Below are 24,135 nucleotides of genomic sequence, written 5' to 3' on the forward strand. Positions count from 1 at the left end.
TTTTGTGGATAATGGGAACATTTATGGACAATGGGGACTGGGACCTGTGCAGCATTTGGTTACCATGGAGACTTAATGGAGGCTTATAACAAAAGCTACCAACAGAGTTTTTTTTTGTGTGTGTGTGTGTGTGTGGTGAGCAAAGTTTTTTCTGCTACCCTAATTAAAGGGGTCTTATTGATTCCAATAACCATATTCATCAATAAGGTATGAAAAGCATTTCATGTTATGAGCAACATGCTGTGGAGGCAGCCAGCTGACCGAGCGAGGACACACAGAGCGGGGTCGCTTGGCGACAGAAGCTGGTCGATGGGTTAGAGTTGAGCTGCTGAGTTTGGCTGCTTTTTTTTTTTTCTGCTAATGCCTTAGTAAGCACGCATTAGGTAAACTCACAAATAGACTGCTTTGTTTTTGGCTGTCTCCATAGCAACGTGAAGCAGCTACCAGCCCCTCCGACCTCCCCGTCGGCTGGGACAACAGCCAACAGCTGGTTACCATAGAGACAAGACACCGATGGAGACATGGTGTCGTCTGTTTTCTTAGTCAATTCATCCAGCAATTTGTGCATCGAGAGATGAGACGGACGCTCCCCTACTTATCTCAACGTCTTTCGTCTCCTACCTGCTGAAGGGAAAGTCTTCTTCATCAATATCCACTGGACCAAAGAAATGTGATTTCATTACATTGTACGTTATAAATTAGTAAGTCTTTGTGAGTTAAAGAAGTGACAGAAAAGGCACACCCAACGTACTGGAATCTGACAGAAAGTCCCTCTACCAATGCTTTAGGTCAAAAATGAGGATTTTCAAAGGAAATTGTTTCAAGTCACTTTAATTTCTGATTATTATTACCGTCATGCTATTGATTTGCAGCTACCTGCAAAATTGTACCAGCAAATTTCAGGCAAGTTTGATGGATCGCAAACCTGGACGCGAGCAGAGAAGACGTCAGCAGAAGACGACGCGGCGGACCAATTTGCCGCTTCGTCAAGTGCGCTCTGCGGGATGCTGCTTTTTGAAGCAATTTTAGGAGCTAATCAGAAATGTTGCTGCTAGTGAAAATAATGAGCTGCTCTGGGGTAGTAAAGCATCTGTGTGTTGTGACTGGAAATGAGACTGAAGCTTGTTATGCCACAGATCGGAGCAATTGACAGGACAACGAGCCGGTTTGTGTGTTTTCCTGAAGCGAAGCCGCCGCTGACCTGCTACCTTCGTTTTGCCCTGGTGTCTGAGGAGACTTGTTAAGAAGCAAAGAGCTGCTATTCAGAGGGATAGATCATCTAAAATTGATCCTCCTCTGGAAAGCGACACACACACACACACACACTTCGACAATCAGCTGCTGGTGATGACCCTTTCAGCTTCACACTGTACCTTTTTATGTATTTTTTTGGTATGTTTTTATGAACACGGTGACTCTGCGTGCAATATATGGGTGGTCTTGTAAAATAATTGTTCAATTGTTGTTATACGGCCTTCCACAGCAAAATTAATGCTCCCCCTTGAAATTCTTTCTTAGGAAGCACAAAGGCGCTGCTGACAGATTGTGTGCTTATGTGTTGTCGGTTTGCGCTCTGAGCTCTTATTGAAGTTCTGCAGCCAATCTCGAAAGTAGCACAGTGTTTGGGAGTGATGAATGCCGGCCACAAAAAAATCCAATAAGACGGCTTCGGTGGGAACAGCAGCATCCGTTTATTCACTCCCTTTCTTTCTCTCTCTTTCACTTTCCGTCTTACTACGCCCTCTCAGTCGTTCATCGGGCAGCGCGGCTCCAAATTACTCATTTATTCACGCTGGATCAGCACTCTGTAATCAACAGAAAAGACACGTTGCCGCTCTTTAATGGAACGCCACCTGTGTGGCCTGTCTCGCCAAGCCTCGGCTCCAAGTCTGAAGTGGGTTTGGCGCAGCAGTTGGTTATCAACAGCGACAGACACGTCGTCTCCTCTCTGTCGCTGCATAACCTTTTGAGCGCCGGGAGGCTGCAGACTGCTGCGCCGAACACTTCAACAGCTTGGAGAATCGGGCCGCGAGAAAACAATAAACCTGCACTTTATTACTCGCAAGATTTGTGTTGGGCTCCGCCGCTGGCGGATAGGCCGTACATTCCGAGCTTCGTTGTGTTTAAACATTGACTGCAGGAATGGCGAAAAGTATCCGCTGCCCTGAAGAAAGCTGTTCCCTCCCCTTATGGATTTGTTATGTTTACTTACACTTAAATGTCTCTCTGAGATGTTTTATTTTTTTTAACTATTAGAAAGGGATGACCTGAGTAAATGCAAAAAAGCTGCTTTCAAACTCAGATTTTTATATGAACTCCGACTTCATGTAAAAGTATTCAAACTTGCCTGGCTCTTTCCCGTAAATCTAATCACTGGTGGTTCCTCTTCTGGGGCAACAAAAACCATCTTTTTTGATAAACAGCAAAACGTATTTTTATATCCTCGTCTTAATTTAGCCACATTAGCTGGGTTTTCGTTGCAAGCGTGCACAAAACTTTGTCGATGTTCTGGTAATGTAGGACGTCCCCCCTCATTTTTGTAATGGTAGTGTTTTTATTAAATACAAAAATGCAATTAAAACCAGATGTGAATAAGTTTGTTTATGTGAAAAGTCATTAAAAAAAAACATGCTGAGCCATCACCCTCCCACTACTTCCTGTCGTCTTCTTCCTCTTTTCCCTCTTAATGTTCGGTTGTTGACTACATGACTCGTGTGATGCAAAAAAAAAGTATTTCCATTGCATTCGATTCGTCCCAGCGCCAAAACTTTTATCGGAAAATGTGAGTTTTTTTACAAATTGGCGCGTTTCATTTAAGCAAATTTATTTTCGGAATTCCAGTTACGTACTCAATGGAAACATAGCTGTAGGAGAAATACTAAGCATGTTGAAACTCACTGTTAAAAAAATACATGCTGGCATCTTGGTCGACGTTTAAGTTCAGAGTTTGACTAGGCCGCTCCGAAAACCTTTATCTTTTTAGCCTTTCAGAGGCCGGTCTGGTGAGGGTTTTCTCGGATCGCTGTCACTGCCTGACAACGAACGAGTGCTTGAGTGTAAGGTCTCAAACTGATTCAACATTCAACCTTTGAGAGATTTTGCTAGAGAGCTGGCCTGCTCTTCACACGTTAAAAAGGTGGGACAGAAAAAAGCCACGCTGCACCTAATTTCTGCAAAAGAAATCCCAATGCAACTTAGTGAAACTAAACGAACCAGTGGAATACTTTTCACCATAACATCGCTGGATGCCATTTGTATATTTATGTGTGTTATTTCTGCTCTGTAAGAGCAACCTGCAGAAGCATCAGGCTTGACTCCCGGAGAGTCTCGCATCATTTATTGTACCAGATGCTCCTTTCCCTCCCTTGGAAACACGTGACGTTTTGCAGTCCTTTACGTTGTGGAATAATTCAGTAATTACAAAAAAAAGGTCACTCGTTATCTCTTTAGATAAATTGTTCAAGCTTAATCAAGATTATGATTTGAACTTGTGAGTCTAGTTCTTTAGATGTTTTCACCAGAAAGACGTAGATAATTCACTCTAGAAACTCTTTTGTGTCCTAAAGGATATATTTTGTTTTGCCTGAAGGTGCCGTCAAATTGGATAGGAAATGTCTGTGAGCATCAAGTCCTGCTACTAATTCTCAATTGGATTTAGGTCTGGACTTTGACTGGGCCATTGCGACAGAGAGAGGAGGCTGCTGGCTAAAGGTTGAAGCTCCTACCTTTGGTCTTTTGCAGCATCTTAACAGTTTTTATTTTTTAACTCGAATTGCCTTGTATATTTAGGTCAATCTAATCCAGTTCCGATTGGATTTCTTTGCTCATTAAAGCTTTCATTTCCTAACCGTGGTTTACCAACGTTTACCACGTTTTTGTAGTTTTGTAGTTGCCCTACACATGCATAGTTGTGCTCTCTCTACTTTCAAACGAAGACTGAACGATTCTCACAACTTCTGCGTGACTCTGTCCCATCTTGTGCATTGTTCGCGTGTCAGTGGGCTACTTGACTCGTTTTCCTCCCACTCCACAATTTTGTGTTGTGTTAAATTGGTTTATCAAATGAAATCCAAATAAAATAGATTGAAGTTTGTGGCTGTAAATAAAGACAAAATAACTTTATATGTTAATTGGCTTATAATTTGGCGCCCCTCGAGCCACAGATGGATGAAAACAATAAAAGCCTCACAAAGGAAAAAAAGAAAGAAACATAAAACGTGTGTAGGGCTGTGTGTGTGTGTGTGTTGGGTCTGAATGACCAGAGCGCTGAATTTGTCGCTGCCGTCCCAACACTCGTGGCGCTCAGACACAAAGAGCTCTTTAAATGTTTGGCACTGGTTCGGCCTGTCTGCAGTTGATCACTTTGGCACGCTTCACTGTCATTACTGTGAGAGAACTTGGTGATGTGTCTCTCTCAAATAAACATTCTCTCCTAATTAAATATTACCGAAGATAACTGTAATCCACTTAGAAAACCAAAGGCACTCTCTCGCTCCGGTTTTTTGTTACAGCTGAATATGAAATTGACCGGAGTTCCAGGAGGCTCCCGAACCTTCTGCGTACGATTCTTCCTGTCGGAATATGTATTCAAACATTTGCTCGACTTCTTCCTTCAAATTGGGACTCCTGCGGGAGAGGGCGGGCGATGGCATTTGCGTTGATCAGTCATGCACTCAGATCGCGCCTTCTCCGTGGTTCCCATGTGCGTCGTGGTGTCAATTAAGCTTCAGGTCTGCCGTGCTTCAGCGGGCTAATGGGGCAGCATGTGTGGAGGCCATTCGTAATAGAATTAATAATGAGACATGCTTGGGGAAAAAAATCATCACCCAGTCATCGTCGCCCACCTCGCCCCGCGGTGGATTCTCCAAGCTCTCCGGCTCTCTCCGTCAGAGACAAAACTGGACATAACTGAAGCCTGGTGATTGAAAAAACCAAAAAAAACACAACGTGTTCATGGTGCATTAATCCCCGTGGGTTCCTCTCCTGCTTCACGGTGATTAACGATGCTCGGGGAAGGAAAGGAGGAGTGTAGAGATGGGAATTTACAATTCAGATCCATCAGTTGAGGAAGGAAGGCGACATTGGAGGAGCAGAAGGGTTCATTAGTGCTTCCTTCTCAGCTCAATGTCAAAGGAAAAGAACAAAGGAAGGAAGGAAGAGTTTTGCTGCTGCTCGATTTTCTTAAAAGAAAAAGGAAAGAAATAAAACAACCCGAAGTTGTAAATAATATTCCAGCAGTTCTCGCAGCATTTGCAATAGGTAGAGATTGGCCTCCCGCTGAGCCATTGTCACGGTTTACGGCGCTTTCGAACAAAGACGAGATTGCGGCTTACAGAAATGAAAATGATCAAAGACAAAGTAACCTGTATCACCGAAAATCCACTTAAGCTAAAGTCTTAACATTTCTTGGTGAAATAAATAAATGTATAATTTCATAGAACTTCAACAGCAATGAAAGACCACGAAAGCACTGCAGAAACAAAGGAAATCTCTAGTAATGCAAAACAAAAAAAGGCAAAAACATTTAAAGGTCAAACTTTTTAGGTCAAAATCATATATATATATATATATATATATATATATATAAACTTGCTGTCTCTTTATTTTAGTGCATCTTTGTGTTGCTTCTGCTTGTTTCATGGTGTTTTCAGAAATTTGATGAGTTCTCATGATCATACGGTTGTTGTTTTTTTAAAATAATTTTAAAAACTGCTCGGAACCAGCAATGATCCACTAATCATGATTTTATTACTCATATACTACATTATGCAGACGCTTTGTCAGCACTGATGAAAATTCACTTAGCTCAACAAGTTAAGCTGACCAGATGTCAGCTTAGTTTTCCGAGCTGCCACCTCACAGAGCAGCCCTCAATCCCCCGCATCTCCCTCACTCGGCTCCTTCAAACTAGCCAGCAGCAATTAGCAAACACCTGTTGGAACTGTGCATCTGCCTAGCTCTTTATTGGAGCTACTTCTCAGTTGCAACACTGCTAAAAACATTGCTGAAGGGTAAATAGAGGAACACTGCTGTTATGACTTCCTGAAGGCGGAGTTTCGGAAAGAGCAGGAGTTTTTAAAGAGACAAAAGAGACAGAGGCCCAAAGGCGTTAAATTACAAAGTCAAATTTCTTTTAAGTCATATCTAACACAGCATTTTTATATATCATACAATGATTCTATGGTGCTGGAAAACACATAATACTGCCTCTGAATTAAATAGTTGGAACTTGTTAGCAAGTCCAGTAAAGTGGGATAACTTCTTGTTAGTTTCAGTTCACATACGGGGTTTTTTCCCCCTCAGTTTCGGCAGTACAGCACTGCAGATGTGTGTTATTGCATGTGATGTAGGTTTGCTTTAACGCTCTCCTGCTCCAGCGTCCGGGGTGAGCGAACAGGGCAGCCAGCAGATTAAATCCAGCCTCGTCCGCTGCTGGCTGAGGGCTCCTTCATTGGCCCCTTGTCCGTCCCTGAGCATGGCGGCTGCTGATGGGATCACGGCGGCGGATTACCTCCGCTAATAACACTCGCCCTCCTACCCTCGTTTTAATTGGCAGGGGAGGGAGGAGGTATTGCCTGCATCACCCTCACAAACATTGCTTGATTGCCTTGTCAGGACAGGCACGCTACATCAACAGCAACGATGAAAGGACACCAGAAAGTACAGCTTGTACATCTGTACATTAACAATTTAGTAAAACAAATAGCTATACTCCTGTTTATTGCATGTTTTTAGCTATTTTGAGTTAGTAATCAGGACTGAACATCACTTTTCCAGCAGCTCCTTGAAGTGCTCATGCTGCAATTTCCAAGAATCCAGGAGTTCTACGTGAACAAATACAGGCAGCAAGAGCCTCCGACCACAATCCATCACTGCCACTTTCCTCTCCATCTGAACACGTCGGACACGTCTTGTGCCCTGTGTTGTACGTGTTAATTTCTCTCTAAAGTCCTCTGCAACAATTTTTACTCAGGCCTTGAAATGCTAAGTTAGCAAAATTAGCATACATGAGACGCATCCACAATAACAGAACAATGGGATCCTGTTCCCATGAGGAAGACAAATGCTGAAAGCTGTTCCGGTCATCGTAATTCCTTTTGAGAATGCCGTTAACAACATGTCCAGGAAAAACATGTATCCACTCCATTCAGCCATTTGCTTATACCTTTAAACGTGACCTGTTCTGGTGTAGTGTAGCATGATCCCACTGCCAGAAGCACTAAAGCACTTTTCCTCCTGCGCAACATATTTTGAGTTGTTTTTAGCAGATTTGCCATTAGTTTTGTTTCTGTTTGACTCACTGACTTTTCATTTAGTCTTTAACGCCTTCAGTATATGTGAGTCTTGTACTCCAAGTTTCTGGTGTTGAGGCCTACAGAGTTGTTAAAATGTTATAATGTTAAAGTCACAAAAATATATAATACGATGACTATTAATCTATCCCACTTGGGTCGTGAATATGTAAGTCTGGGATCTTCAGATTCTATTCAGAAATGACCCTAACTACCAAAAATGATGATGATGATGATGAGAAAGTACATGCAAGAAAAAACACAGGACTTAAAAATAAGCAACATATTGGCCAAAATTCTGGATGTTGAGGCTGATTGTGTTCTTATTTTGTAACTTTTTCTGAGTAATGAGTAACGATCATTATGACCCTCTTACATTTTTATTTTGTGGGTCAGAAGCTGGAAAGTTCAGGGCAACCTGTCAAAACTGAAATGTAATCAAATGCTGTTATTAAAGCAGATCCACAGCACTGGTCATATGCTCACGCTGCGGCTTCATATCGATAAAACCCGCCTGGTCGTCTGAGTTTGATATCCACGTACATGCTGTTTACAAACCTCATGCTCCTCTGTCGTCGTGCTCATCACTGAATATGTTTTGAATCTGTCTGTCTTTGAAGCAGGGACGTGACAAATTTGCCCATCAATTACACTGTCTGACTTTGCCGTCTGTGTGTTTTCCTGCGGTGTCTGCTTCGGTTAATTACAGCAGGACGTTCCACGTCGTCCTTGGGATAGCGAGTTGATAAGAGAGGGCCGTCTGAATCCGTGCCTCGTAATGTCTGCTTTCGTCTCCCCCGACGAAGGCGGAAAGCGTCTAGAAAGGGGCGTGGCATAAATAACGGGCAGGCGGCGGAAGCTGGTTGTTGTGTTTATGTTGACGAGCGAGGCTGTTGAGATTCTTCGGCGTCCTGGTTCATGGATGTTGGAAAAGAAGAGACAGTCTTGTTCTTTTATCTCGCGTTATCAGGTGTTATCAGTCCAGCCTCTATTGCCCTGCTGTGTCTGTATCTCATCACAGACCCTTTTATGGGAGTTTTCCAGGCAAGCAACACTCCTGGAAATGTGGAAACGTCTTTGGTCTGAGGAAACAACAAGCATTTTCAAATAAAAGTGAGAATGTCGGACTTGCTTCATTGAGGTCATGATTACTTTATTGCCTCCTGGGCCAATAAAGTTTGCTTCTATTAAAACATAAGAAATTTGTAATCTTCAGTCTTCAACAAACTGAAACAGAGACCAAAGATGTTCCAGTTTTGTCAGAAGGGGAGAAACTGGACCGCTGTCGGAGTATAAGATTCTAGCTACTCAACTATGAATGTATTTTTGCTTTCTTCTTTCTGACGCAACAGAAAGAGAAAACATATCTGGACTGCAAACATGCCAGTCTGTTTGCGTGAAGCCACAATGTTGTAATTACACGCAGATCTGGCATTTTAATGCTATTAGCACCAATGCCTATTTTGACAGCATATGTCTCTCCGAAATCCCAAAGCATGCCTCGTCTTCAAAGACTCAAGTCAACCATCCCTTGGGCACTAATGCACACCCATACTGTGAACAGACTCTTTTGTACAGATTACCTAAAATAATCTCAGGGTCTTTTTTTTTCCATCTCTGGTTTAATAGAATTGGATGACAGTGTGTTTTCCGAGGCTCTCCCGAGCCATTTGATCAGAGTGAGACGATTGGTCCGAATGCAGCATTGTCTGAGAGCTCTGAGGTCCTGTGAACCCCATCTTTAGTGAAGATTGCTCGAAAAACTTCTGTCTTTTGTTCAAAGAAATAAAATGTGCAGTGGATCTAATAAAATGTAAAAAAAAAACAAAAAAACACTTCTTAGTATTTCAGAAGTTACCTTTAATACGCCGTATGCTTTGTGTCATTCAACCCAGAAACAAACTAGTTACTGAATGGTCTTACTGCTACAATAAGGCCATTTAAGTGTAACTAGAGTATTGTAACTAGAGTAAGTGTAACTAGAGTATTGTGGATGTTTTGTTTTTATTTTTGAACGGGCAGGTTAAAAAATATTCTGAATAGCAACCAGTTTAGACCAGATTCATTTGGGTCCAGTTTGAACCACGATACCTCATTTGGTGACCTATCCATTTTATTCATTCATGTTCTTGGACTCACTCTGACTTGCTGAATCTTTTGATGATATTTTTCAAGTGTAAATTGTTGCATACATCACTTTTTGAAGAGATTGATAACTATTATAGGCTACACAATGTCTGACATTGTTAGCCTGGCAGCAAGAAGGTCCTAAATTTGAATCACAGACTAGACTCTTTCTGGGCTGCAAGTTCTCAAGCTTCCTCCCAAAGCCCAAAAATGTGCATGTTGTCTCTCTCTCTCTCTCTGACCCTCTCGTATTTTTGAATGAACTCTCGGTATAAAGCGAGGTACAGGCAAGTTTAAGAGCCGGCTAAAAACATCATCCATCATTCTAGTGCTGTGAAAATCATCTCATTATGCCTCTTTAAAAAAAAAAAAGACTCACTTTCCTGTACGTTTCATCTGATTTTACAGAATAAAGAACACAAGCAGCAAAACCAGGATAAAAGCTTTCCATAGCTCCATCTGCAATAGAAGCCCGCCTTTTCTTTGTAGCCTTTTGCTTCAATTAGCAACCTCAGAGTGTCTGGCTCCCCTCTTTTCTGGCTGTGTTCAGCAGGAAATGTGTGGATCAGGCCCTTGGTTGAAGTGGTTACTCATACCCCTGCCTTTTACTTCCCATAATAGCCCATCATGCCGGCACTGTACCTTTGACCCTCTGACAAATCGCTTTGCCAAACAAGAAGAAGGTTATGACTCTGGATGACTGCAAATTTAAAAGAAATCTCATTCTCTGGCTGAATGTGCTACGGGGTGAGATGAAAAGTTGAGGCAGGCTTTTATTTTCCATCTTAATTTATTTTTGCAGTGTGTATAATAGCTTTTTAATAATTCTTTTTTTTTTTTTTTCAATGGCGTAAAAAGTTAAAAAAATGCAGTTTGACTAATAAAAAGAGCAAAGATCGGGAAACATGTATGGACTCACTAGATAAATTAGGATATTGCTAAAAAGTGAATTTATTTCAGTTACTTCATCAGCAGATTAGACAAAACAATTGATATTTCTCTCAATCGTGATGATTTTCTGCAAACGGCTAACATTTAAAATTATGAGTTTCCATCAGGCCAATAAAACCACTATTTTAAAAAAACATCATAATGAACTGTATGTTTTATACCTGGTTAAAGGTTACTATTTTCAAAAGATACTTTTAATTTGACAAAGATACTCATTGGGACATATACAACATGTAACAACAACAAAAAAGATATGACAGGGAATCTTTGTCTCTAACATATATTCGGGTGTGATATGGTGACTGTTTGATTGGATGGATGTCAAATGATTTTTGATTTTCATTTTTGTTTGAACAAAACAAAACATTTAAAGGTTTTTGATGTGACTTGATTTGACGAGTTCTTTTGGTGGGCTCTTTCTAAGGGACGTGTGAAAAGTATTTGTTTTTGTTGACATTAAAAGTGGAGCAGTCAACATAGAGCGCTTTTATCAGCGATAACTGAGATTGCTACAGCGACGCAGGCTGACAAACAAAGCATAACGGAGTTTTATAAAAGTTCAAACATTCATTGCCTCATCTTATTATGTTCCTGCAAGAAACACTTACGATGCTGGTCAAATTTGGCCACAAAACCCTTAAAATAAATTCATTTCTTATTGCGTTAAGATCATCGAATGCAGAAGATATGCTGAGTATTCCTAACAATTCATTTTTAAGTAAGAAAGCACTTCTTTAATTTGTGCCTAAATAAATATGAAATACGATGTCTACAAGGTTTTCCTCAGAAAACGTGCTTAGCCCAGTGGCTGGGCGCCAGGGCGGTCATTCCTCCAGCGGCCATTGTGTTTTTGAGTTAAAAAAATGTTTAAAATTGAAAATATCACTTGATAATTATGTGTTATTGAAAGATTGGAATATTAATACCTGAACACCAACTATAAAGTCTTAAAAATGCAAGCATTGGGGCGTGCTGTGGTGGCGCAGCGGGTTAGCACGCCCCACGTTTGGAGGCCTTAGTCCTCGACGCGGATGTCGCGGGTTCGACTCCCGGTCCCGACGACCTTTGCCACATGTCTTCCCCCCTCTCCTCGCCCTCCTTCCTGTCTGCCTACTGTCGGAAAAAATACGAGCCACTAGCGCCGCAAAAACTCTTCGGAGAAAAAAAAATGCAAACATTTAAAAACAAACTTTAAATAAATAAGCAATGCTTAGCCTGGTAGGGCTATGCATTGGTGGCCCGCCAGGCTAATAATACACTGGGAGAAACCCTGAGTCTACATACATTACATTATCCACTATTATCCTACATTATCCAATTTGTATCTCGACACAATGTTTGGGATGTGTGCAATAAATGACACCAGCATCTATATCAGGTGTGGGCAATCCTGGTCCTGCAGGGCCGGTGTCCTGCAACTCTTGGATGTCTCCCTGGTCCAACACACTTGAATCCAACAGCTGAATCACCTCCTAAGTGCAGTCAAGTTCTCCAGAGTCCTGCTAATGACCTCATTATTTGACTCAGGTGTGTTGAAGTAGAGATGCATCTAAAAGTTGCAGGAGACCGGCCCTGGAGGCCTGGAGTTGCCCACCCCTGATCTACACTGTCTATGAAAAGGTTTCCAAATTGTAAAAAAAAAAAAAAGGTGATGACACTGTTTTATAGAGCTTTGACTGAGCCATATTTTATTTAGTACCATGTTTTCCCTTGAAGGAGGAAGTCTCATTGAATTAGCTGGTTAATAAATGGTCACCGAGGCTGGTGAGGCAGACTGAAGCGGTGCTGGAGCCGCTGCACACGATCTGCAGCGACTGGTCAGCTCCATGTTTTGTGAGTTTATACTTTACACCATACTTGACTTTATTAGGTGAATTCTTACTCCTTCAGTCGGTCTCCAGTATAAAAACCAAAGAAAATGCTACCGTCTTTGTTCCAGCTTCAGTTTTGTTCTTAAAGAAATCTTAATTGTTAGATTTTTGAGGCACTTCAGTCATTTATTTGTTTTATTCTTTTTCTCTACACTCCTACTCGTTGTTTCAGAGCCATGTTAGAAAAACAAAGCTTCCAACATGTTCCTGTCTCATTTTGTAAATTAGTTAAGTCTTCTAAAGTCTACTAGGCCTTTAACCAGAGCCTTGTGTTTTTCTTGAATGAGTCTAATGGGAAGCTGTAGCTGTGAGTCTGTTTCCTCTTTGAAAATCATGAAAATCTTTTTAAAAAATAAATAAATCTGTTGGCCTCGACTGAAATAAAAACTACAGCTGTCTTATCTTGGGCTTTTTTCCCAACAGGGTAACAGTACAAGACTGACAACATAAACACAGAAATAGTTCAGCAGCCCCAATATAAGCCTTTGCTTATGGTCATCTCAGTCCCTTGGCCTAAATGACATAGAAAACCTGTTGGGTAACCTGAAGGAAATGGAGCGTGAGAGACGACCTGAGACAAAACCACAGATCTCTGCATTTGCTCCAACCTTGTGAAATGTTTTTTGTAGCAGACTAAAAGCTGTCCTGCAGACGAAAGTAAGCTTTTTAATGAATTAACAACAGAGCTGTCAATTATTGTACCATTAGTTGTTTTTTTTGTTTGTTTTTTTGCTAAAAACAATTAGCAAAACCCGGTCAGTAAGCACATGTTATGATTTGACTGCATTTTTAGTGTGCATGTGCCGCACTGCATATGGTGATTTTTTTTATTTTTATTTACTTTGTTCTCCGGTTCGTTTTCAACTGTGAGCTTATATTGCTGTCTCGCGCGTGGTGTTACGGTAGCAGGTCCGCTGTTTTAGGATTATGTGAATATTTGCCATCCAGATGGGGCGGGGATGGGTGGGGGTGAATTTTCCACATTTCTTCCTTCGCTGAATAAACAGCGTTCATCTGGTTAAGACCCTCCCTCAAACAGAGAGATAAGACCAGGTAAACTTTCCTGTGTTTAATCAGAGATAGAGATATTTTCAAGCTGCTTGAGTGGATTCAAAGCAGTTTATCACCTTTTCTCGTCTTTTGGCTGTTTGTGAAGCTCTGGTGCCTCTTATTTCAGGTCTATATGTAAAATGAAAACTTTTAAATCTCTTTTTTTTTTAAGATGTTTTGAATCGACAGCTCAAGCTTTATCGGTGTTATGTTTATGCGTTGCGTGACATATGTTGAATTTTATATATTTCGTGCGTTTGTGATGTGACTTAACGTACATCCGCGGTGATTCTAAAACTACTTCGAGGCTGGATTTGTCGTTTTCTGTGCCGCCCCGTAGTCGTTGGGTCCTTTGTAATAACTTCTTAACTTGAAACCGGTGGCCAGACCTGAACCCTCTCTCACTCCCAGAGCGTCTCTGAACCAGCCGAGGCGGTCTAAATGAATCTGTGCCCCCTGGGGGGGAGGGGCACAATGAAACAGTATCAGGTAGACACACTGAGAAATGCAGTCAATAATACAGCATTATAGCTTCTCTGTGTGTGTGAATGAAGGTACGGAACTGTGGCCGACAGTGCCAAGTGAAATCATAATAGAGTTTCGGAGGGCCAGACACAGCGTATTATTACACACCACGGCTCTGTAGAGGTGGCCTGGCCGGTGCAGGTGACCGCGTTTGAAACTGGAGACAGGTGAGGTTAGAAACTATCTATTGATGTGGAGGCCTTCGGGTTTTCCAGTGTAACTTATATTTCCGTATATGCTACACTGTAGAGATGTGATAAACTATTCATTCCGGTGTTTTTGGACATGTCTAAGGTTTTGCACTTTGAACCTTGGCTTTCATTTTGGTTTCATTTTCAAATATTGATGTAAGGGAACGTGTGATGTGTTGGCTTTCCACAACCAGTCCTGGCTTTGTACAACAAAGGCATTTTGTTGGGGGGAGGGGGCAGCTAGTGTATGGGGTGCATACGCGTTGGGATAGTCAAAGAAAAGATGGTGTGTTGTTTGGGAGCCTTGAGATCTCACTCCAGAGTCAACTCCTCCTCAAAGTCTGAAACCTGAAATCATGTTTCTCAACTGGAGAAGGTGAATTGAATAAAAGTAGAGATCACTTTGGGGCTGTAGACCCACGTTTGACCCCTTCCTGTTGGACCACTTTCAAATAAAGGCCACTAATGACAAAGAAATTCTCAAGAATAAAAGTGGAGGAGTTTTTGAGGACTCATGTCTGCAACTAGCTGTAGAGAGAATCAGGAGATGGATAGACGATTTCATGCTCCAGCTCTGTTCCCGGCCTCATCTATGGTCATGAAAAAGTGACGTCATGACCGAAGGAATAAAATCATGGATACAAGCTGCCGAAATGAGCTCTGGCCAAACTCTGCCGTAGAACTAGGATGAGAAGCTCACGGTGGGAACCTCAGAGGAGAGTTGATTAAGATATAGGAGGGAATCTCTACATGTCCCACTGGGGGGGGGGGACCAAACCCAGAAGTTATCATTTCTCACCTGGGAAGACCTCGGGATACCTCAGAGTAAACTACAGAGCGTTGCTGGAGAGAAGGATCTCCGGATTCGCCACCAGGACCAGTGAAGCCTGCGACCTCATCTCGGAAACATGGAACAGAATGAACAGGACGGACAGAGAGGAGACATTTTAGCTTTATTACTGCGTACGTTAAGTGAGAAAAAAAATCCTACGGGGAAAGGTCCTGAAAATATCAACTTTATTTCAACACTAATTAACACAGAAACTCACAGTTAGCAGTGTTGTTGCATGTTGTTGACTCTGTTTGACCTATTCCGTGTGATTTTAGCAGTTCAAAGACTCCTCTATATGAAAAGTGTTGTTGTTTTGCCCCAGATGCTCTGTCTGATCTTTCATACTGATCAGCCGCACTAAATCGTCCCCTGAATGATGGAGTAGCTTTATGCTATTAGGCTAATTTGAGAGCAAATTATATAACGCAAGGACATGGTTAAGCAAGTCAAGGACACATTTTATTAATTTAATGGAACAAATTGCTAATTAGTGCTCTCTGACAATTAATTCAAGGATACAAATTACTAAATTATGTACACAAGTGATTAAAAAAAAACAAAAACTCCCTACCAGAACTCGTTGAGAGAACAAGCCTTGTTTATTCATCTGGCTGCTGCTTTTCAACCTTATTGCTTTTTAAAAATCTATATATTTTTAATATTGTAATGCTTTATACACTCTCAGTACAACATTAACCAAGAGAAGTTTCCCACCAGAGAATCTTAATTATTTGTTAATGAAATCCAGTTTAAAACGTGGCATTTCAACAGAATAGAGCTGTTTGATGTTATTTCTGATGCTAAAATTAGCTTTTTTTCATTGTAACATAATTGTTTTGTGGTTGTTAATAAATATCTTTTTACATTGCAATGTAAGACTATAAGTATTTACTTTTACTGAATTGACTCAATCAGCTATTTCTGTACTTTTTCATTTTGACTCTGTATTTTGTATGTTTTAATACTGTATCTCATGTGCCGTTTATGTTGAATTTTGGTAAATCCCAAGTTCTATCAGTGTAATGTTTCTTTTATTTAGAATTTAAGTTGGATTAGAACCAAAATCTGTAATATTTTTTTTATATTTGTAATTGCTTAGATTACTCTGGTAACTTTGAGACCCTCCCATTAACTGTAGTGATTAAGAACAGACGGGGTGTGTGGTGACGGGAGGTTTTTATAAAATTATTTTTTTTTTAGACTCCCTTTTAAACTTGAAATATCAGATTAAGTTAACTTTCATTTTCAACTAAGTTGTAAGAGATTTTGACTTTGTCTATATTTTTGCAAAAAAGAAAAATAAAGTATGTTGTAGATGTTGGAAGTGTTTGCAGGAACCAAACCACCTGTCGTCACCCACGGCCTTTACTGGAAAATGTTTGATTTTGAAACTTAGTGTCTTTATTCCTGTCGCAGCAAGTTGATTGTCCTACACCTATCGTCTCCCAGATACCAACAGTCGTTTGGGCTCCACAAATTTTGATTACGCCGCTGAGCTAAATTTCATACGAGACACAACATCTGCCAGCCTCACCATGTCACCTCATCCTGAGTCGCTCTGTATTGTTCCAAACAGCCATTGCCTTTCCAGTCTGAGGTCAGCCAGCTCTAATTTCTTTAGAGGATCCTTTCTTTGTCTGTTTCAGCTTTTCCTAAGGGCTGTTAGAGGAACCCAGAGAGGGCTGATTGCCCTGACCCCTCCAGCACCCTCTCCTGTCATAAAAGAAGAAAATAGACCCACTGTCACCATCTTCACCTCTCATTTCACTGTCCTTCCCCCCCTTAAACCGACTTCATGTTCTGCCCAGTTCTTTTACGACGCTCATGGACTTTGCTCCTACATATCTTCCCGCGACGCCCCCAACAAAGGTTGGCATTAAGGAGATTAGTGGTGTCGGGCTTTTGAGGTCAATTCGACATGGTCAATGTGACTTTGGCTGAACCACCCCATCCCCAAGGGTGAGAATAGGGGAGTCTGAATGGGATGGGAATGTGCTTCTGCCTGTCTGTGCTTATCTCAGTGTTCGCTGGGTGTGATTTAACGGGGACACATCAACATCCACGCACTTTATTTCCCTTCTTCACCAGCTCCTTTCTGCTTGAAAGATGCGGCGGTCGGATAAAACGAGATGTGTGAAATGAGCTCTGCTGATGTTGTCTCCGGGGTTAGAGGCATCGATCGCCGTTTTAGTTTGGGGAAGGAAGCAGGTGCTATTACCTCCTGCTATAATTATTTTTTTTAATTATTATTTTTTTGCACCAAGACTGAAAATTCCTTGGAGCTTTTTAGAAGAGGAGGCATTACTATTTGTGCGCAATGAAAAGCTCATGATTAGCGTTGGGAGGTTCGCGGCGGCCCGTGTGCGAGCGCGCCATTTTTCATGCACTTAGAGCTCCGGAGGGGCTCGACTTAAAAAACACTGCTAAAAAAGATGCTTAGGAATGACGTGTAATCACTTCTAACAAACTGAAGGACAGGGGAGATTCGTCCTGTGGGAGCTATGCTATTGAGATCACCAATTACACGTGTTATGTGTTGTCTGGGAGTGACAAATTCATCTAAAAGCGTCACGCTACTCTTTTTTTTTTTTTTTTTTTTTTCCTTCCCCGGCTTCCGGTCACACAGACTCCTTTCCACGCGTCGCATATAGCCGCTCCCCAACGGACCAGAAGCAATTTAATCACTGTCGTAACAGAGTCTGATGAGATTGGCCTCAGGGAGTTGGCTCTGGCTTGTAATTAGAGGCAACCTCCTTACAAGATGGGTGGGAATGAAGAGGCGAGTACGTGCCGTACTCGCCTCTTCATGGTATGGTATGGTCTCTGGAAGAGCCTGGTCTATTAATGTCCGCTCTGCCGTCCAAAGCAAATGAGGAAGACGAGGAGAAGGAGAGAGTTTTATGACTGGTGTGATTAGGATGAACACAACTGCTGAGTGGCAAACTGGACCAAAAAATAGAGTCTGACAAATAAAGGTCCACCTTGAAATCATTTACATTTTTGGTTTTATAGTCTAACTGATATGATATTGTTTTAATGTAGTTTTTTTTGTGTGTGTTGTCACATCCCGAAAGTTAAATTCTGCTTCCGTTTGTTTTGTTTTTTTTTCAAAATATTGAAGTTTTTGTAGGAGCTACAGAGCGGCACAGTCGGTAACACTGTTGCCTAGCAACAAGAAGGCCACGAGTTCGATTTGTGACCCGAGGTCTTTCCGCCCAACACCCCAAAAACACGCAGCTTCGGTTAGAAAACCAGTCCAAGTCCAGGTTCCCAAAGTAACCTTAGAAGGTGTAGAACTTCCTGACGTTGTTGGTGATTTATTTTAGTAAAAGATAATCTGCATTTCTAATTTCCTGTAGCAAAAAAAGAAAAGTAAATCTGATATAATTGAATTATACTTTTGTTTAGATTTTCATTTAGGTCAACACTTTAGTCGTCCTTATTTTGGCTTTTAACATTGCTATAAACACATTTACAATAAACTGAAACTTATTAAAAGGTCAAAGGTCATTTTGTGACTTTGATGGCCTTGAGAAAACTTTAAAGGGTTATTTGAAGTAGTTCAGTCCTGAATCTGTACAACCCTGCCAATCAGAACTCAAACGATTTCGTTTTATGATGCGATAGACAACAAAAGGTGAATAACAGACAATAAATTATCCAACTAAATGTTTTATAAAAGTTGCTGAAACGTTTGCTACAAAAGTTAAGCAAGTTAAGAACTTATATTTAAGTTGTAATCAGTGAATTTAGTTGAGAATTTTGTATTGCTAATCTCATAAACGTGACTTAAGTTTTCTCTGGACTTTAAGCAAGTTCTGATTTGGTATATGAACTTGCAGATCACACTCCAGTCACTTCATAGAGTCATAGTTTATTTCTCAGGACTCAACTCCTCTACATTTATATTTATGGTCTGAAGCCCTTCACTTCACTTCCTGTCGCCGTGTTGCATCATCAAGCAGACCTCCACTCGCCGCCTCCTTTGGAGCCGAAATGCACTCAACCCGGTTTCCTGCCGCTCGACTTCAAGCTTGTCGCTCTGTTGCCATAGTTACGCTTTTATCGCTGGAAGAGACTTATGACAGCCTGCACGGGAACTGTTGAGACTTACAGACTGCCATCTGGATTATTATATATTCTTTTAAAGGCGTTTTTACTTTATTTATCTGGGTTGAGCTTTCCAAAAATAGTTTTGACTTCAAGGCACTGTGCACTGTGTGTTGTGAGCTGCAGAGAGGGAAGAGAGCGGGGTTTATCCTTTGTGTGGCTCTGGGTTGTTTACAGCAAACAGTTTCCATGGACGCATCAATGCAGCGCACCTGAACAGAAGCTATTCTGCCTCGAGACTTTACCGACGTGAGGCTTGAAATGAGTTTCTGCCCTAAGTTCTCAGTGTACACATCCACAGGGGAGATGGCACAATTTACATTTCAAATGCTCTGTCTTATTAGAATAATTAAGCCGGAGCACTTTAGGAATGCGGTAATCAATTTCTATTCCACGTTAAAGCACTTAGCAATCTGGGTATTTTACTGTACGAGAGCCAGACTGAGAGTCTATTACTCAGCTTTTTTTTTTTTTTGTTGTTGTTGCTTTTTTTCTTAGACTATGTTAAGAGGATTCCTAAGAGATGAAACCGTTTTGTTTAGAGTTCACACTGTGCAACAAATATCAAGCTTTTATCTTGAAATTGATGCAGCGTTAAATTTACTTTTTTTTTTTCACGAACTTGAATTTGATAACATGAAAGAGTAAACCGAAAAGTAAATATGTATGGAAGACCTTTGTCGGTGCTTGACATATAAATATTTCCCCTTGTTGTTTTTGCCCCAGTCATATGCATTCTGAGAAAGGTACAAAACAAAATACAAAAAAATTGAGAATAGACATAATTATACGAAAATGAAGCTGAAACAGTATGAGAATAAAGTAATTTTTCATGAATCACATCAATATTACAAGAACAAAGTTGTAGTGTTACCAGAATAAAGTTGATTTAGTTTTGACTTTATACTTAAAAAAAACTACAACTTTAGTCTCAAAATTTCGACTTTATTCTTGTGCGACTTTATTCTTGTAATTTAATGACTATTCTTACAATTTGATTTTTGAAAATATTTTCTTAGTGTGACCCTAATAATATGTGGTACAATAGGATCTTAACTTTTGAAAATATATTTTAACCAAACAAGACAAAAGGCAAAAATTTAGGAATACGCAACATATACAGTACATACAATGTCTACAATCCAACATTTTCACTTAGAATCTGCAATTCACCCTCCAGTAAGTGCAACAAAGAGAAATGATCTCTTCCCCTCTCTCTGGTCATAATTTCTATGCCTGATCAGTGAAGGTTAAAGAAATCCTGTCATGTTCCCGTGTGGGCTGCACAGTGGCGCAGTTGCTAGACCTGTTGCCTTGGAGCAAGAAGGTCCTGGGTTTGATTCCCGGGGTCCTACTCCACAGAGTTTGCATGTTCTGTGCATTCATGGGTTCTCTCTGGGTGTGAGTGTGTGTGTGCATGGTTGTGTGTCCTGTATATCTCTGTGTTGCCCTGCGACAGACTGGAGACCTGTCCAGGGTGACCCCGCCTCTCGGAACGTTAGCTGGAGATAGGCACCAGCACCTCCTGACCCCACTAGGGACAAGGGTGCAAGAAGATGAATGTTCTCGTGTTTTGTTGGTGCAGTATTTGTACTTTTCTTTCATAAATTCTGAGCTCTGGGATCGATGCAGCTTGCCCATAAGTTCTCGGCACACGCAGTCCCTGTCATCGACTCGTTGTGTCTGACTGAGTTACTATCAGAGGCTCTGCGAGTATTTTACAGTAGAACCTGCATGTCAATGTTTGTTGAAACAACTTTTTCAGCGGCGTGCCCAGTGTACCACTTCCTCGCTGACGACAAACTACTGCTGATTCTCGACGCAGCGGGACGGGAAATTGGATGGACCCCATTAAGGCCTCTTTGCAGTGGCTTAATGTTGTCGTTCCTCCCTCATGCACACTCTGTTCGCAGAAGAAAGGAGTGAACTCGTTCTCAGGAGTTGAAGTTGGCACGCAGCATGCAGCAGTTCTGCCCGCATGTTGGGACCCAGTGTGGAGTGTGACCAGCTGTCTGTGGCTGGGCCATGCCAGTTTTTCACTTGGACGCCCGACATCCAGGCGCTAACCCCGTCTCGCCGCTGATGGGACTCGTGGGTTAAAGCTAAAATGAACCGTTTTCTGAGCTAAAAGTTAATTTCAGTCCATCTAAAGTATAAACAGCTTTGAACACTCAAGTCCTTGATTGAGTGTAAGGACTCAATGCTTCAACAATTAACATTAAAGCTCAAAATGTTTTAAGCACATCCAGCTAGTCATTGTCTGAACATGAATGATAAAAGTTTTTTTTATTTTTTATAAAACTTTTACATCAAAAACAGAAAAGTTTTTAATGATAGAAAAGATACCAGTAACATTGAACTGAGCTGCAGAAATAATACCTGAACACACGTTTGGAAAATGAAGTTTTCTCATACAGAAGCAGTGGGAACAGTGGTGGATGTATGGCAAGCCATTGCGTCATATATTCTTGAGATTTGCAGCGCCTAATAGAGTCTAATGTGTCAAAGATACGATGTGCGATTTATTAATTCCATTAGGCACAAAATAAACTTCACCAGGCTCTTAATTAGACTTCACCTTGTGTTTAGAGGAAAGTGAACATTTTATATGTTAAAGGAGAAATTTGTCAGACTTTCATTTTCTGTTAAATGAGGCTAAAGCCAAATTATTAAGGCAAACAGATTTTTTCTGCTTGACAATAAATTTGATTAGACTTTTTCTATATCAGGTGAGTTAGCATTATGAAAATGTTTTGCTTGGAATATTATTTTTTTTAAACTTTTTTAACTTTAGTTTATATTTCTTTGGTAGTTAGAACAGTTGCCTTTGTAATTTAACGATCTAGAACAAACATTTTGTGCATCCTTCCTTAAGCTTTTCACAATTGCTTGTTGAATTTGAACCCATCTTTTCAATGTAAACTAGCTATATTTGGGCTGTGGGAGATTCACTTAGGGCCGAGTTTATTTCCTTTATCATCTGAAAACTGCAATAAGTATTTGCCCTGATTATCTCCGAGTGATGTGAGAATCTGTTCGGTCTGAAACGTTTAAATGTGACTGAAGAGGAAAAAAATGACTGAAGAAATCTCAAAGGGAGCAAAGACTTTTTCACATCATCTCAGAACTTTTATCGAGTTTCCACTCGACAAAGACACAAACAAGACCAGCCTTTATGTCAAATAAACGGCTGAGAACGTCAGTTCACTTATGCAACTCGCCGTCAGACCACTGCTCTGCTGGCCAGACAGAGATGAGGGTTGGAAATGCAATTCCTCATCCTCAGTCTGTTTGGGCAAAACACTCTTTGAAAAGGATTTAGTCATGCTTGGTGTTTCACATCATTGCATGCAAAGTAAGTGGCTTACTTTAACAAAGAAGTACATGGACAAAGTGAAAAAACACGCTGGCAATAAAAGGGGGAAGGTAGTTCAGGGTCTAAACACCAAATCTGCTGACTAAATAAGACACAAGCGTCGAAAGTAAATGGAAAAAAAATAGCTTCTCTCTAAAGTTTTCGTCAATGAATCTTGCTAAGGGCAAAATCTGAATGTGAAATGCACATCCACTTACCAAAAGTTGACATTTACTCGATTGTATCAAAAACAATTCCTTCTTGTTGATTAAGGATGTAGGAAAGAAGACCTTTCCTACTTGTTAGGTGAAAAATAACAGTGTTTGACCAGCACTTTCCCATTCAGCTAACGCTATTGCAGTAGCTGACTGTGAAGCTGGACACCAACCAAGTGTGTCTGTGGTGAAGGTCCTCATAATTCAAATAGTGAGGGGAAAGAAAACAAGAATGATGAGCCGTATTTGTACATATTTCTACTTCCCATAAACATAATGCAACCTGTGGAAGAGTTTTCATTTGTCTAGCTCTCCCCTCAGTTCGGGCTCGGCGGCCACTCTTGCTTCCTGTTTTGCATTTCTGCAGAGTTGATTGTTTGATATCCGACCCATCTGCCACTGGACATTTCATACCGACCATTTGGTTCACCTTCCACAGCACATTAAAGTCGTTTTATTTAATCTACTCATTGTCTACTGTAAGGCAATCGGGTGCCGTTGCTACTAGGTCATGTGCGATCGCTAAAGGCGCGCTAAGATTTAGGAAGGCATTAAAAGCTACAGTTTCAAAACTGCAGAAGTGTTCCTTCACCGTGACTCCGTGATATGAAGCCATGTTAATGGGGGAGCGCTGAAGAAAAGAGAGTTTTCTCCATCTGTATGAAGGGTCAGAGTGGAGAAAACTTCACTTTTTCTTGCTTAACTTCTTGTAATGCTTTCGCGACCATCATGGTGTGGAAACTGAAGCAGCACCATCTGTCGCTCTTTTCAAGACCTTTCTCACAAAAATGTTTTGCCATAAGCTCACAAAGACACGCAGAGGCAGCAAAAGTAGGAATTATTATTGCGGGTTTGTTCCAAATGAAATCAGTTAGATCATGCTCTAGGATTTGTTTTAACATAAACATGTTGTAGCTAAAATGATTAGTCGACAAACAGACATAGATCTAGAGTGAAAAAATAAATAAATATAATCTTTATGGATGTGACTTAGACATTTTATCATCTTATATTGTGGTACTAATGTTTGTGACAATAATAAGTGACAAAAAGAAAAAAAAAATTTCAGGTAACTGCGCTTGACAAACACACCCGTTTGTGTTACGCTTCTTTATAAATGGGTGTACAGAAGCGTAACACATAGATACTGTAAGTGCTAGTTATATCACTAAGCTGCACAGAATAACTTTATTTCCTCATATTTGTACATTTACGTTTAAATTTCAGAATAGCAATTGAACAAATTGTGGGGAAATAAATGGTAAAATTAGCAACCTCGACAACACAGACAGCTTTAGGTGGCTTTAAAAATCCTTTATTGTGAATTATTGTGACAAGAATGAATCTGAATTCTTACCGTGATAAGAAATTTAACACAATAAATGATAAATGATGCGATAAATCGATAAATACAGCATGAAAGAGTCACTTCTGGTTCAGAAATCTTTCACCTGCTTTAACCAGTAGCTGGGAGTCGATGTCTCCCATTCGCAGCAATTCGCCTAATTAGCTAGCCGCTACTGTAAGTGGGATAATTGATTGCGGGCCGGTATGGTTGATTTGCAACTCAACCCGGCTAATAATTTGTTATTGATTGAAGCATTAGTGAGGAAAAC

At 40.8% G+C, this 24,135-nt stretch overlaps 1 protein-coding gene across 2 annotated transcripts in view; it reads left to right on the plus strand.

The window, feature by feature from the left end:
* sema5b (semaphorin 5B) overlaps window positions 1-24,135 on the plus strand; it is a 236,644-nt gene that overhangs the window by 65,879 nt on the left and 146,630 nt on the right. The window lies entirely within an intron of this gene.

Source organism: Xiphophorus maculatus, chromosome 7, assembly GCF_002775205.1.
Source record: "Xiphophorus maculatus strain JP 163 A chromosome 7, X_maculatus-5.0-male, whole genome shotgun sequence".
Taxonomy (NCBI): domain Eukaryota; kingdom Metazoa; phylum Chordata; class Actinopteri; order Cyprinodontiformes; family Poeciliidae; genus Xiphophorus; species Xiphophorus maculatus.